This window comes from Pinus tabuliformis, chromosome 7 (genome assembly GCF_031772625.1).
Source record: "Pinus tabuliformis cultivar Carrire ecotype Pingquan chromosome 7, CPIR1, whole genome shotgun sequence".
In the NCBI taxonomy this organism is placed as follows: domain Eukaryota; kingdom Viridiplantae; phylum Streptophyta; class Pinopsida; order Pinales; family Pinaceae; genus Pinus; species Pinus tabuliformis.
Window position 1 is genome coordinate 22712185 of NC_142293.1, and position 15434 is coordinate 22727618.

Consider the following 15434-nt stretch of genomic DNA (forward strand, 5'->3'; position numbering starts at 1 on the left):
GGTATGTGTTTAACCTATTTGGAGGTGTATTCAGTTGGATGAGCAAGAGACAGTCTATAGTGGCACTTTCAACTATAGAGGCAGAATACATGGTAGTTACTCATGCAAACAAGGAAGCATTTTTGTTGTAGATATTGTGTTCAAGTATGGGGTTAGTATAGCAAGCTATAAGGATAGACTGTGATAGCCAAAGTGCAATTTTCTTAGCAAAGAACCTCGCTTATCATTCAAAGACAAAGCACATTGATGTTTAGTATCAATTTGTGAGGGATATGGTTGAGAACAAAAAGGTGTTGCTGGTAAAGGTGGACTCTTTGAAGAATGTTACAGATGCATTGACAAAGTCTGTGAGCACTGATAAATTTTCTTGGTGTAGAGAAACAATGGGTGGTGCAGGGCTGGACTAATGACTAAGCTCTCTTGAGACCCCCTGTGTGGAAAATAAAACAACAAGTGGGAGAATGTTGGGAGTGTGTTATATTCTTTCCATGACTAGTCACACATGCAGGGGGGGTGACAACCCCCCCTATTTGTTGCACCGGGCATAGAAATGGGGTGGTAGCCCCTCTGTATAGGGTCTAGGGCAGCGCCCCAAGATTCTTTTTTTTAATCCTATATTAGGTGGGTGAACCTACCTATGCTTTTATGAATGGGTTTTGTACATGGTTTTGGGCATGGTGGTTTTCTGCCCATGGTATTTTGTAGATCCGGTCAAGGGAAATATAGTCATGTTCTAATCCAGGGTTAATGGATTGGGGTTTAGGAATTCTTCGGCATGTATATATCTGTATTGTAACATTGAAAGGAACATAATGAAAAATCAATTTGGTAGTCCCATTTTTGGGATGCAAGGGAAAATCTTTGTGTATTTGTTTTATATTATCGTCATTGTTTATTTTCTATTTTTTAGAATTTGTATGCAGGTAATTTTTTGTAAGAGCTCAGGGGGGATATTATGGGATATACCTAGGGGGATAAGCCCATGGTATTAGATATATGGTATTGAGAGAACCATGGTAATGACCCATGGTATTGTATGTATGAATCATATATAGAGGCTAGAGACTCCCCATTGAGAATGTCAAGGTTTATTGTATTGGCAAGCATATGGCTTGTCGAGTGTTCTCCTTCCTTAAGGAGTGATTGTATGGTGTTGTCCTACCTTAAGGGTTTTGGTATTAATAAAGATCTGAAGTTCATCTATTTCTCTCTTTTTATTTCTTGGTATATTTTTTTATTATATATTTGCAGGTAAAATCTATTACATGTGGTATCGAGCACTTTCTTGGGCAAAGCGGAGATTTTATTTTTTAATTTTTTTTACAGGATTTTTTTGGGGCGACGAGTTTTCATATCAGATATGTAACTTATGGTGAAACATGTGAAGAAATAAATTGCAGATATGGATTCTTTGCAAAAAAATACCCAATTTCAAAAAACAAATCGACTGAATCGGAATCTGAATGAGAGAGATATTGCTAATTTAAAAATCAGTTGTGTTGCAAAATGTTTTGACAAAAATTCGTGGATGACGGATCTCCAGTTACTTTTTGTCATTTTTGTGGGGAATTTTGAGAAACTAATTGCAGATATGAGATCCTCTTGAAAAATTACCCAATTTCAGAAACAAAAATCGATCGAATCAGAGTCCAGATGAGGGAGATATTGCTAATTTAAAATCAACTCTTTTTTTTTTTCAGAAATTTTTGTGACGGCGGGACAATGGCAGCACAAATATGAAATTCTAGTGCCTAGATCAGAATTTATATCACATGGGAAGATGTAGAATGGTCGTTCAATTTCCGAAAATAAGTCATGATAAGGACTCTGAACAATATTGACCGTACTATGGCCATTTTAAATTTTCGCCAGGTAAGTGATTTTTTTTCAAAACCCTCTTCATGGCTTCTAGCAAGAAATTTTTTATAGGGAACGATAAAGGCCTTACTATTGAAGAATTGCTAGAAATACTAAAGTCATTATGGAAAAAACATTGGAAAGGTTTCGTAGTGGCTCATCTTAAAGATGAGGCGACCACATGGTGGGAATCATTTAATAGAACGAAGTGGTTAAACCTACCCAATGAAGAATTTGAAAAATTCTTGTTAGAAAAATGGTCTCATGCTGGAAAACAAGGTAATCAGAAACATGTGGGGTCATTTTCTACTGGTATATCCTTATTACAGGTTCATGGATGTATACAGAAGGAGAAGATCATTGTGTTTATAAATCCTAGTTGCAAGAATAATTTTATCAATGTTAATTTGGCAAAAAAATTGCAAGTTCCAGTAAAACACATTGAAAACACACAAGTTGATAATGAGAATGTTCAAGTTTATAAAGATTTGAAGCTCTCTATGGATAAGTATGTGTTGCATTATGATTTCTATACTTCAGATATGGATAACATGGATGTTGTTTTTGGATATCCTTGGATGGAATTTGTGGGTACTGTCAATATTAATGTGTAGAAGAAATTCATGAAGTTGTGGTATAAAAATAAGAAAATTACATTGCTGGATATTTCCATTAAGACCCAAGAAGAGATTATGGAGGCAGAAGCACAAAGCTCTAATGACACTGACACATCAGATGATGAGCCTTTGATGGTCGACAACCAAACACAAACATCAAACCAGGTACCAGAAAAAGTACCAGACACCACTCAGGCACCAATAGTAGAGGAATTCAAGAAAGATATTCCATCAGTTAAAGCTTCAATATATCACCACCCACATCACGTAACGAGATGACAACCAATAAGGTGGCAAAGGACTAGCAACAAGGACAACAACCCCAGGACGACTCATAGAGTGGTGCAATGATCCACCCACAACACATCAACACAAAAGAGCTGCCAGGTTCAACTTCCATCTCAAGCGAGCGAGGAACAAATTGGATCACGGGTTCACCTTTCTCTTGGATGGATAGATGCACGTGCATGGTACCAATGTACTAATTTTGAGTATATCTTATTATTTGTGTTCTTCTTATGTTTCAGGGACGAAACCTGTTTAAGGGGGGTGGAATGTAGTATACCTAGGGGGGATATTATGAGATATACCTAGGGGGAATAAGCCCATGGTATTAGATATATGGTATTGAGAGAACCATGGTAATGACCCATGGTATTGTATGTATGAATCATATATAGAGGTTAGAGACTTCCCATTGAGAATGTCAAGGATTATTGTATTTGCAAGCATATGGCTTGTGGAGTGTTCTCCTTCCTTAAAGAGTGATTGTATGGTGTTGCCCTACCTTAAGGGTTTTGATATTAATAAAGATCTGAAGTTCATCTATTTCTCTCTTGTTATTTCTGGGTATATTTTCTTATTATATATTTGCAGGTCAGATCTATTACATTTTTGTACAAGGTTCAAACCTACATTCTAGTTCCGAAAGAGGAAAAAGTGAGTAACTGACGTATTCCACAACACAGCTAGCTCAAATCAGCCATTAGGGTCACCCAAAATTTCCTAACGGCTTGCAGTTACAATCATGCAGTTTTTCCTAGTACAACCGCGAGGATCGTGCAAGCTTTCCCAGCATAGTCACGCGGATCGATCAGAGGTCACGAGGGCTTACACAGAGATTAGACGACCATTTTCCAGAGGTTGGGGTTTTCTTGAGGAGGGAGAGAACATTCTCTCCAAATATATTCTATCAGATCTTGTTGTTTGGACAACCCACAGGGCTTCCAAATTTGTACTCATAATTCACTATTGCTTAATAAAATAAACCCTCAGTCATTGCACTAGTTTTCCCACATTTGGTTTTTCTGGGGACTTTTGTCCAAAAACAATTGTGTACTTTTATGTGTGTGTGTTAGCATTTCTCTGTTCATATTTTTTCTTTTATCGTATTTGTTTTTGGCGAAGAAATTGGAGTGTGATTAATTCAGTATTAACCCCATTAGAAGAATTAGTTCTAGTTATTGCGTTTCAAAGGAATTTTCACAAACTTTTGCTAATTTCTCTCGAGTTTCAATTACCTTGTTTTTTCTTTCTCCTAACTGTGTTTTCTTCTTTTTCACATTGTCGAGGGGATGACATACTTTATCGAGTTCTTCTCGATATTTATTTACGTTGGCTTCATCATTATTATTCCCCATTTTGGGTTTGTTCTTTTTCTTAGCAGAACCCACTCTCTCTCTTCTTATTTTTTAATTTTCTTTTTACTATTTAATTATAGATATACTATAAAAAAAAATTGTTTTTTGTTTTTTATTTATTTTTAATTATTATATAATAACTATAATTAAACAATTAAATTATATAAGTATATTATATAATAGTTATAACCTGGTATATAACTATGTGATAACTATATAATATAACTTAGATTATATAACTTTGAATTATGACTTATGAAACTAAGTGTCAGGGAGGTCAATGGGCATGACGTTCGGGGTGAGAAGAAAACAACAGGCGGGGGACAAGACATGACAGGGTTGGACGCAGGCAACACAAAAAGGTGGGAATTGTTGATCAGACTTGGCGACAGAAGCGGTGAACATGACACAGGGAATGGGTGCAATGAGGATGGGGAGAGTATGATTGGGGTACAGGGAGATGCAGACAGCAGGGGTCTCGACGAAACGAAAGATGTTGGGAAGAAGGGCAGTTGGTAGAGAAGCAACTGCAGACTTGGTGTGGACGAGCTGTGGGAAATGATTGGCATGGACGACAGGAACAACGGGCATGATGGTGATAAAGTTACAACAATGAGAATGAGTGACGGTCAACGAAATGTAATAACACAAGCTAGAGAACCGTATGCTCATACCACTATTAGGGAGAAACCAGTGTGCAATAGATATTTTGTTTGTATAATGTGTATATATAGTGTAGATAAGAAATTATATTATTATTGAATAAGAACTTAATGGTGATTACATGCCTTCCAGGCAGTTTTCCTATATAGGCATTGCCTGGCCATGAAGGTGAATGGTCACATTGCTTGATTTCGACATTTCATAAGCAATGGTGTTAGATTCTTTAATTATTTTTGTTACTTTCATTTTTATAATATTATTTTTTTAATTGATATTTTTATGAATATTTTATTCATAACATATTGCCTTAGAGTGAGATCTCTCTAGTGAATGTATGCCTCATATTTGCCTTAGATTCGACCCTTAAATAATCCTGATCAACAAACCTTACCTCCATAACCTCGCCCTCAGAAAATACTTGAGAAATTTGGTCCTTTAGCCTTGATCATTGCTCTTCATGTCACAAGATTCATCCTTCTTTTGGCCTCAGACTGTTCCAAATATGTTATATACTTAGATCCACCGAATTACTTGCTTAGAATGCCCATGACTATCCATATTTATACACTTTTGGAGGGAGACCTATTTAGGGTTGACCTTATCCTTAAATGTAAATAATTTTCCCCTTTAAAAGTCACAACTATTGTTGGAGTCTATTTAAGGATTATTGGGTATAAAATAATTATATCAACTTTAAGCATGAAGAATGTCTTATAAAATGGGGAGGCCTTTTCAATTTTAATGGACCACCATGATTAAGGTTTGGACCATATTGAAATTGTTTGTGTAATGCATTTTATGTGGGGGCAAACCATTCAACTTGGGTCAGATTATGAACAAGATTCAAACTTGAATATTTCTCCAACCAAAAAGGACCGCGAGGCATAAAACCTATCAAATGAAATGGAAAAATGAGGTTTATCAATCTAGAGTGATTTTACACCCAAATTCACTACCCTTTGACATCAATGACAATTTCTTCCAATAATTTCAAGTTGTGCAAACCTTCTTACTTTGAGAAAGAATTTATAGTAACAAATCAAAGATAGCCATTCCTTATTTTCAAGGGACCTGCTTACTCTTAGAAAGCAATTATAGTAACAAATCTAGAGGTAGCTATTCCTGGTTTTCAAAATCCCTTGCCTAAGGAGAATAATTTCCTCTAAATAGGTAGGAAATAATGAGAGGGCTTGGTCCAAATTTATATTAAATTTGCACTTTTATCATTTTTCATTTTAGATTTTGTAAATGTCACTAAATGACACACTTTGTGAACTACCAAAATTTTGTACTCATGCAGGTGTGTGTGGAATATACATCGTACAATGTGTACACAAGCAATAATTTTCTTTAGTACTTGCATTATTCTTTCTTGTATGTGTTTGGTAATTTAATTGATCTTAAATTACTTACGTGAATTATCAACTAGGGCTAGTAAACTGGTGAAATGTATGTGCACTGTATGCACTAGAAGTATTTTGTCACTCACACAAATTCTAAATTGAATTGAGTTATCGAAATGCATATGTCTTCTATGAGTAAATTAATTATTCCTAAAAAATAAGATTAACTCTACAATGATGATCACACTCTCTTGCTTTAAACAAAACTAATTTTTCTTATAAAATTCCACAGTTTGCTTTGAAATAGAATTCTCACACTTTTGCATAAATTTAAATCAATCTCACACTTTACATGAATGAAAATGAATTCCACATTTTACATAAAAATTACATACACACGCATTTGCATAAATAGAAATCACACTTGCATGAATAAAATCGCTCTCCATATTTTGAAACGAATTGGATTTCATAAAGGAACATTACCTATACAACTGAAAATACTATCTACCTTATTACAGTGTTAAATTGTACTCTTATCCATGCGCATCCGAAATTTCTGAGCAATAGAAATTATTAGCAAAATGATCTCAACTCAAATCTGAAAGAAATAAAAAACACAAATACTTAATCGAATAAACAAAAATCTATGGAAAATATGAAGCTAATTACTAACTACTAAAACAAAATGGAAATCCTTACTATCTTGAGGGGTCCCTCCACGAGTAGCGGCCAATCACTATAACGCTATCGACTAGGCACTTAACCACACATTTATTCTCAATGAGAAAATGAAATAATTCTTTAAAAAAAGAGTAGCAATAACAAAGTTTTAATCTTGTTGTCGCCCCCCCTTTCATTTATGCCAAGAGGCATATTTATAGAGCTCATGGAAATTAATTGTTCAGAGATATGCACCAAATCCCTATCAACAAAAAATAATTTTAACTTTAAAAGATAACATCACACAATTCACTCATGTTTTTCTATCATTGAATCAAATCATGAGGCATAAATCTCGTTCTCACTCTCCTGTTGCCGACTACAAAGGTTGACTTCATCTTTGACCACATTATTATGACCTGTTTCGATCGATCTGGCTCATAAGAGTAGGAGGAAATCGATGGGTGCATAAATTTCCACCTACCATATATTTCACTTTCTAGCTGGCATCTTGGAACCTGTAAAACCATGGACTTGGTTGTGTGTTCGCTACAGAATCACAGTAATTCAGTAGCTAAAGTAACAATTAAACTAAATAATAAAGAACATTATCATTTTATGAAATAAAAGACAATTATATACCTTCCATGTCATAAATCCTGTAAATTGATGCCCAATGTGTTGTTATGAAGATAAAAAAGAAAGAGATGGGGTGAAAAAGGATGTCAAAAAGAAGCAATTGTGAGGTTCAACATTCCCCCACACGGAGGTCATTGCATGTCCTCATGCAAAATTTCAAAATTGATGAAACCTTCCTGTTACTGAACTTCTTCAGATACTTGAGCCAAAACATCTAGATTTGTCTTCCTTTCTTTCTTTTTGGTCACTGCCATTCTCAGTTTCTTCATCAGAATTTTATACTTCAAACTTATGACTTTTCTCTTAAGGGATTTGTTATTTTCTTTCATCTTCTTATTATTTTCATACCATAGATCAAGATGTAAGAGAATGTTATCATTCATGGTTCTTTGTATGTCATTTTGCACTTTTAATGTTTCATGCTCCTATTTTAAGTACGTGTTTAGTGTCTCCAATTCATAAATCTCTTGTTTGAGAGTATTTATAATTGGAGGTTCTTGTGGAATATCAAAATGAATTTATTTTTCCTAATTTGAGGAGGATGCAGTGGCCTTGCCTGTAGCTCTCTTTTCCAAAAATTATATATAATCATCTATTCCCTGTTGGACTGAGTCAATTTTGGGTGCTCTCCTTGCTGGGCTAGAAATTGGTGATAAAATGGTTGGTGATGGAGCACTTGGCTCTTCTTCTTCCTCCAGATTGAGAAATTTTGTGGACTGTTGAGATGGTTCCTTCATTGTTTTATTGAGTCTTTGCACTCCTCCTTATAATGGATGGGGTCTTAGTAAGAGGAATTTGCTTTTGAATTTTCCTTTGTTCTATCTTTGCTTGCTCTGTTTCCTTTGTATTTCTTTTAGGTGTGCTTTCTTCCTTATCATTGACTTCCTTTCTTCTAACATTCTTCTTTTTTAGATTTTCTAATACATCTGCAAGAGGATTTTCATCCTTTGAGGGTTTCTCTTGTTGTGTAGGTAGGTCATCATTAGGGTTTATAGATAACCTTCTTCTATTTGTTTTTATTTTGTTGTTGGGTTCTTCCTTTTCTACCTCTTTAAAAGGGTTTATGACTTTAAAAAAATTCCCAATCATCTCCTATATTTTTGAGGTGGGCTTCAATCAACATTTTCATCAAAACGTGATGATATATGGTTTTCTCAATAGAAAGCATTTTTCTTTGAGTGTTTCCAGTCATTTTCTTCGGACTATGGAGTAATAAATAAGGCAAATTAATCTCATTCTCCTCAAGGAAATTCATCATTAAACATTCATGATAGAAAAACATATTACCAAATCTACCTTAAAAGTAATAAATTTTTGAATGACCAACAATAAATTTCTCCATTTGTTTTTAAGAGTTGTACTTGGAATGTCTTTCTTAAAGACTAAAATATCCATACCTGTGTTTTTTGAGAAATGTTTTCCATTCACTTGCTTCAATTCCTCTATAATTGAACCATCTTTCACCAACCCTAGGTAGCCCGGTTACTTCTGCTATGAAGGATTCTGTCAATACTATCTTCACATCTCCAATTTCTACCTCAAATCCATCATATGCTCAGGAGAAGGACTTTGTAACTTCTTTGGCATGGCCGTTAAATTTCTTTATAAACTCCATCCATTGTGTCTACTATAACATCTATCTAACTTGTGGATAACCCTCCATGAATTTCTTCCCTACCGCCTCTGTCCTCACAATAACCCCCATGTTGGAGAAGTATTAACCGGCAACTGCTTCTTTTGACAAGGTTATGGAAAGAAAATGGTTTTGGAAAACAGAGTATGGATGAGGGAAAATTTTCCAATGGAACAGGGTTTATGGAGTGGATTAGTTGTGCAATGATGAGTGGTGAATTTTGAATTATGATGGGCTTATGTCGAACTTCGTTGACAAGACAAAGTATTTATGGTTAAGTCTGAAGTTGGAATAATAAAAATGGTTATTTTAAGTGGCAGTAGAAACATCTATTTTTATTTCATAATCTAATGTTTTCTTACCTTTATTATTTAACTTAATATTTACATACCGTTAGATTCATGATTCTAATGTTTTGATTGACCTTTTGTAGGTTGTCCTTGGATGCCTTCAACTACAAGCTTCATCATCTTCTTCTTATGCCAACATTTTCAATTGTCCTAGTTGATCCCTGTCAATATCAGCAGTAGAATTTTGTTAAAGCTGCATATTCTCAAAAATTCCATAGCTTCTTATTTTCAAAAGAAAAAGAGGGTTACAAAGAAAATGGGACTAGAATAAGGAAAATAAAATCTAAGTTGCCAAGAATTCTTGGTTTTCAACTTGGATTTTCTATATAAACATGCCAACAATGTTGGTTTTTATGTTTATACAGTTTTATTTATTATTTTATATATTTAAAAAATAAAAATAAAAGGCTAAGTTGGAGAGGAAAAAGAGTCTTTCTTAACCAGTTTTAAATCAAAATTTCCTTGCAGATATTTTATGAATTCTTCCTTTGTTAATGGTTTATGATATACTCGTAATCTATGACCATTTACAAGGAAGGTCATCTTCTCTTCATCAATAGTTCTAATTCTAACTACTCCATTATCAAAGACAATTTCAATCTCATATGGACCAAGCCAATGAGTTTGAAATTTCCCTTGAAAATCTTTAAATTTTGAATAAAAAAGAAATGCCAAATCACCAGGCTGAAATTTCCTTTCTTTGATAAACTTATCATGCCACCTAAATCTTTTTTGTTGGACTATATTAGTTCTTTGAATAACATCTTATCGCATCTCATCAAGTTCATTCAATTGTTCTATTCTTTGTCTTTGGGCTTTCGATAAATCAAGACCCAATTTAGTTGTTGTTTTAAAAGTCTTTATCTAGAACTCAATAGGGAATAGGAATTCTTTTGCATAAACAAGTTCATAAGGAGTGAGGTCAGTTGTATTTTTCCATGTGGTATGATATGCCAACAAAGCTTCTGGAAACTTTTCCTCCCAATCTGTTCTATGCAAATGCACAATTTTGGTAAGAATTGCTTCAATTACTTTGTTGGTAAATTCAACTTGTCCATTGGGTTGTGGATGCTATGGAGTTGAACTTCCATGTTTGATTTTGTATTCCTCCATTATCTTTTGTACTAGCTTGGATGTAAATTGAGTGTCTTGATCTGTCACAATTTCCCTTGGGACACCAAAACGAGTGAAAATATGCTGAAAAAGAAATGAAACTACATCATTTTCATTAGCAAAAGAAAGTGCTTTAGTTTCTACCCATTTTGTGACATAATCTATACAAACAATAATATACCTTTTTTTGTCTTGATAGTGGATTGATTCGACCAACAAAATCTAAAGCCCATTTTTCAAAGGGTTCAATAAGTACCTGAGGTTGTATAGGAATTTCATATGAAGGAACATGTTTTCTCATTCTCTAACAACTGTCACATCTCTTAACATATTCCTTGGCATCCTTAAAAATGGAAGGCCAATAATATCCTAAGAGAAGGACTTTATAAGCAGTTCTTTTATTAGTGAAATGTCCTCCACATGGCTCATTATGACAAGCCTTCAATATCTCTGGTACTTCATCTTCTCTAACACATCTTTGAATGATTAAATCAGGTCATGTTTTGTACAATTCTTCATTTATCCATGAATAGGATGCACTAGTTTGAATAACCTTTCTTTTATCTTGAGGAGACAAATATGGTGGTAACTTCCCTGTAGCTAAGTAGTTAGCAATATCTGAAAACCAAAGAGATTTAATAGATACTGCAAAAATATATTCATTAGGAAAATTATCTTCTCTAGGAACATCGTTATTATCATTTTGAATCCTAGATAGAAAATCAACGAGTGTATTTTGTTTTCCAGGTCTATCCAAAACAATAACATTGAATTCTTGTAACAACAATAATCATCTTGTATTTTTTCCATTAGCAATTGGTTTATTCATTAAATATCTAATTGTAGAATGATCCGTGTGTATGAAGGTTTCATAACTAGTGATGTAATGTCTAAATTTATTTGATGGCATGGACAACAACTAAAAACTCATTTTCTGTTACAGTGTAATTTAAGTTTGCAGGAGTCAAATTTTTACCAGTGTAGTAAATGGCATAAGGAGTTAAATCCGTTTGTCCTAATACAACTCCTAAGTTGTATCAGAAACATCATTTGAAATGTGAAAATGTAGTTTCCAATGTGGTCCTCTTAAGATGGACTCTTTAGAAATCTTTTGTTTCAATGTTTCAAAAGTTTTTTGGCAATCAGAATTCCATATGAATTCACAATCTTTTGTGAGCAATTTGAAAAGTTGAGATGTCTTTTTTGTAAAATTTTCTATGAATCTTCTATAATAACCAACAAAACCAAGGAAACTCCTAACATCTCATTGACAGGTTGGAATTGATAATTTAGAAATAACTTCTACATTAGATCTATCCACTCTAATTCCATTTCTTAAAATAGGGTGTCCTAAAGCAATTCCCTCATTAAACATCATAAAACATTTTTCATGACTTAATGAGAGATTTTCTTCTTTACATCTAATGAGAAAATTTTCCAAATTTTAAGAGCTTTTTCAAAGGAATTTCCATAGACAGTAAAATCATCCATATATACTTCCACACAATCATGAATTAAATTAGAGAAAATGCTTAAAACTGCCCCTCGAAATGTTGCAGGTGCATTACATAACCCAAAATGAAGTACTTGGTAGGAATAGGTTCCCCATGGACAGGGAAAAGTGGTTTTATCTTGATCTTCTAGAGCTACTTGGATCTATTTATATCCACTAAAACCATCCAAGAATGAGAAATATTTATTTCCTACCAATGTATCTAAAACTTGATCTATAAAAGGAAGTGGAAAATTATTTTTTAAAGTAGCTTTATTCAATTCCCTATAGTCAATGCATACTCTCCATTTTCCATTCTTTTTAGGAACAATTATCAACGGTGAAACCCACTGGCTATCTGATATTGGATAAATGAAATTCACATTTAACAATTTTTATAGTTCCTCTTTAACAATTTCTCTTAAATTTGGATTCATTCTTCTCTGAGGTTGTCATATTGATTTGACATTTTATTCAATATAGATATGATGTATAAAAGTATTGGGATCAATTTATTTCATGTCAGTGTATTCCCATGCATAAGTAAAGGAATGTTCTTGTAACATCTTTATTAATTCTTTCTTTTGAGATTCTTCCAGATTAGTATTGATGTTCAAAGTTTTTTTTGGAAATATTTTTATTAAAGAATTGCCAAATTTTTCCATAGAATGTAAAGAAAGTTGATGAGATGATAGATATTCAATATTACATTGTTCTTGAAAACTTTGATTAGGTTCACAATATGAGGAAGATTCATTATTTTCCATTAAATTCAAAATCTGATCTTCTTCATCTATTTTTGAAGTAATAAAGATTGGTTGTATATCAATATCATCATCTATCCATTTTTCACTTTCTACCTCTATTGTTGTTTTTGCAGGAGGATATAATGTGAATTTATTTGTTGAACTTCCATCAGAAATAAACATATCACTAGATCTACAACTTATAAAAGCATCAACTGTAGCTAACCATAGTCTTCCTAAAATCAATGGATGTCCTCCTAAATTATTCTTGGGTGTCAAGATCATATTTTCAACAGGATATTCCCAAGAATCCAAGGATACAAATATATCTTCTAACACACCATCAGATTTGCTAACAGATATATCTACTAATTGCAATAATGTAGGTGTATATTGAAGATTAGGAAGTTTCAATTGATTCATAGTTTGTTTGCTCATGATGTTTATAATTGCTCCTAAATCAATCAATGTATTTGGAATTTTGATACCATTGATGTGTGTTTTCACAATGCGACTTCCTGGATCAAGATATTTTTGAATTGTTGTTTTTTCCATCATGATATCTGTAATTTTTCCAACTAACTGAATTCTTTTAACTTATTTCCTCTTTTTTCTTGGCCTTTTAATACTTAGCTCCCTAATTGTTTTTGCAAATATTAGTATTTCTTTGATAGCTTGTAACAAAGGAATTTTTATGAAAACATTATTCATTTCATCTATCATATCATAATCAGGCAACATAATATGTTTTTCTACCCCTTTATCGATTTTCAATCTTTGAGGAAAATGTGATGTTTGAACATAAACTGAAGGTTGTTCTATGATGGGAGTTGGGATATCATCAGAATGTGTAGGGGTGGTTTGTTTTTTAGATTTTTCTTATTGATGAAGAGATTTCTCTTCCTCAGAAAAATTTTCTTTTTTCAGATTCCTGAATAACAACTGATGGTGACTTCCTTTCCAATACTCTACTAGATCTAAGTTGGACATTGTTTAGATCTAATGAAGTTATCATGTAAGTTTGGAAATTTTGTCCTTCCACATTGTAAACAAGTTGTGAATTTTTATTATTATTCAGGTTTGGAAGTGGTTGAGTAGGCAGTTGATTTGGTCTTTGAGGAAATGGTAATGAAAGTTGTGGATTTGGATTCTGAGGTTGAGTTGGTTGAACGCGCTAAGGAAAATATTCTATTGGAAAACCTGGGTAGGGTTGTTGATATTGAGGGTATTGCGGGTATTTTCCATAAGTATTTTTCCATCCCTGTGCCCAAGGTTGAGGCTAAGATTGCCAAGGCATGGGCGCAGTCCAATTTCTTTTTGATGGTTGTGCAAATGTTTGAGTGTTAAAACCTTGAATCATATTTGGTTATGAATTTTTCGATGGTCCCTTAGCAATAAAACAAAGGGGCTCTACTTAGTTTGGTATTACTTCCTCTTGATAGACAACTTTAAGACCTGGTATTGAAGGACACTCCTTTGTATCACGATTTTTGGACATATAACACAGGTTTCTACACTTTTTAAGTCAAGAGGGCATTCTCTCAAAGCATGTTTTTTTCTACAGTTTGGACAAAAGATGGATAATGCAACATTTTCAATGTTTTTCTTGTTTTGTACTTTAAGGGTATATATTTGTTCACTAAACTACCCAAAATATATGTTTTGAAATTGTCAAGAAAATTGCCTAATTCAAACCTACTTGCTGTCCCAGCTGCAGATTTATTAATCCTAGACATGATAGGGTCTCTTGGATTTTTCCCAGTTCTTGCTTTACCTCTTGAAATGTGTATGCATAACTCACAAATATCTCCAAATGTTAACTGAGAAATATCTCCCTTACCCATCAAATTGAGAAGATCAATCCACTCATCTCTAATGGATTTTAATAAGAGAGCTTTCAAAGTTTCTTCATCTAGATTATGCATTTTAGCCCTTTTAACATTATAAGCAAATATTTCAATGAAATCTTCAATATTTTCATCTTCTTTTTGCATCATTTTAAAGACTTCATCCTTAATATTATGGGGCATACAATAGTCCTTATATTTCTCTAAGAATATAGTTTTCATTTGTTCCCATGTTCTTATAGAATGTGCTTCTAATCCCATGAACCATTTTAATGTTGCATCCTTAAGAGTTGTTGGAAACAATTTCAACTTTTGAGTGTCAAGAAAGTAGTCATAAGATCTACACAAGACTTCAAATTCAAAGAGAAATGTTTCAGGATCTTCACTCCTTAATCCATGAAAATTTGGAAGGATGGAGGGTGAGATATTTTTCATTGTGGTTGTGGTATCTTCATCGAGGATGGGAAATCCAAAAGGTTATGGATCTCCTCTACCACCTCCTCTTCCTCTTTCTCCAAGGCTTCCACCTCCCCTATTTTCTCCTCTTCCTCCTCAAATCCTAGGTTGTTCACCATTCACATTACGTACTTCTCCTTCCCCTTCTCTAGCCATTATAGATTCTTCGAAACTAATATAAGGTTCTGAAATTGGATTTTCTAATTCCTCTTCTAGTTCTTCTGGTTCTTCTATCAATGGAAGGTTAAAATAAGTTTCTTCCTCTTCTTCTTCACTAGGGATTTCTAATTCTTTTCCTAGAAGTTTCTCTCCAGTTGAAGATAGAAAAATTACTCCTTCTGTTGGGGATGTAGGATCCTCTTCTTCTATTACAAT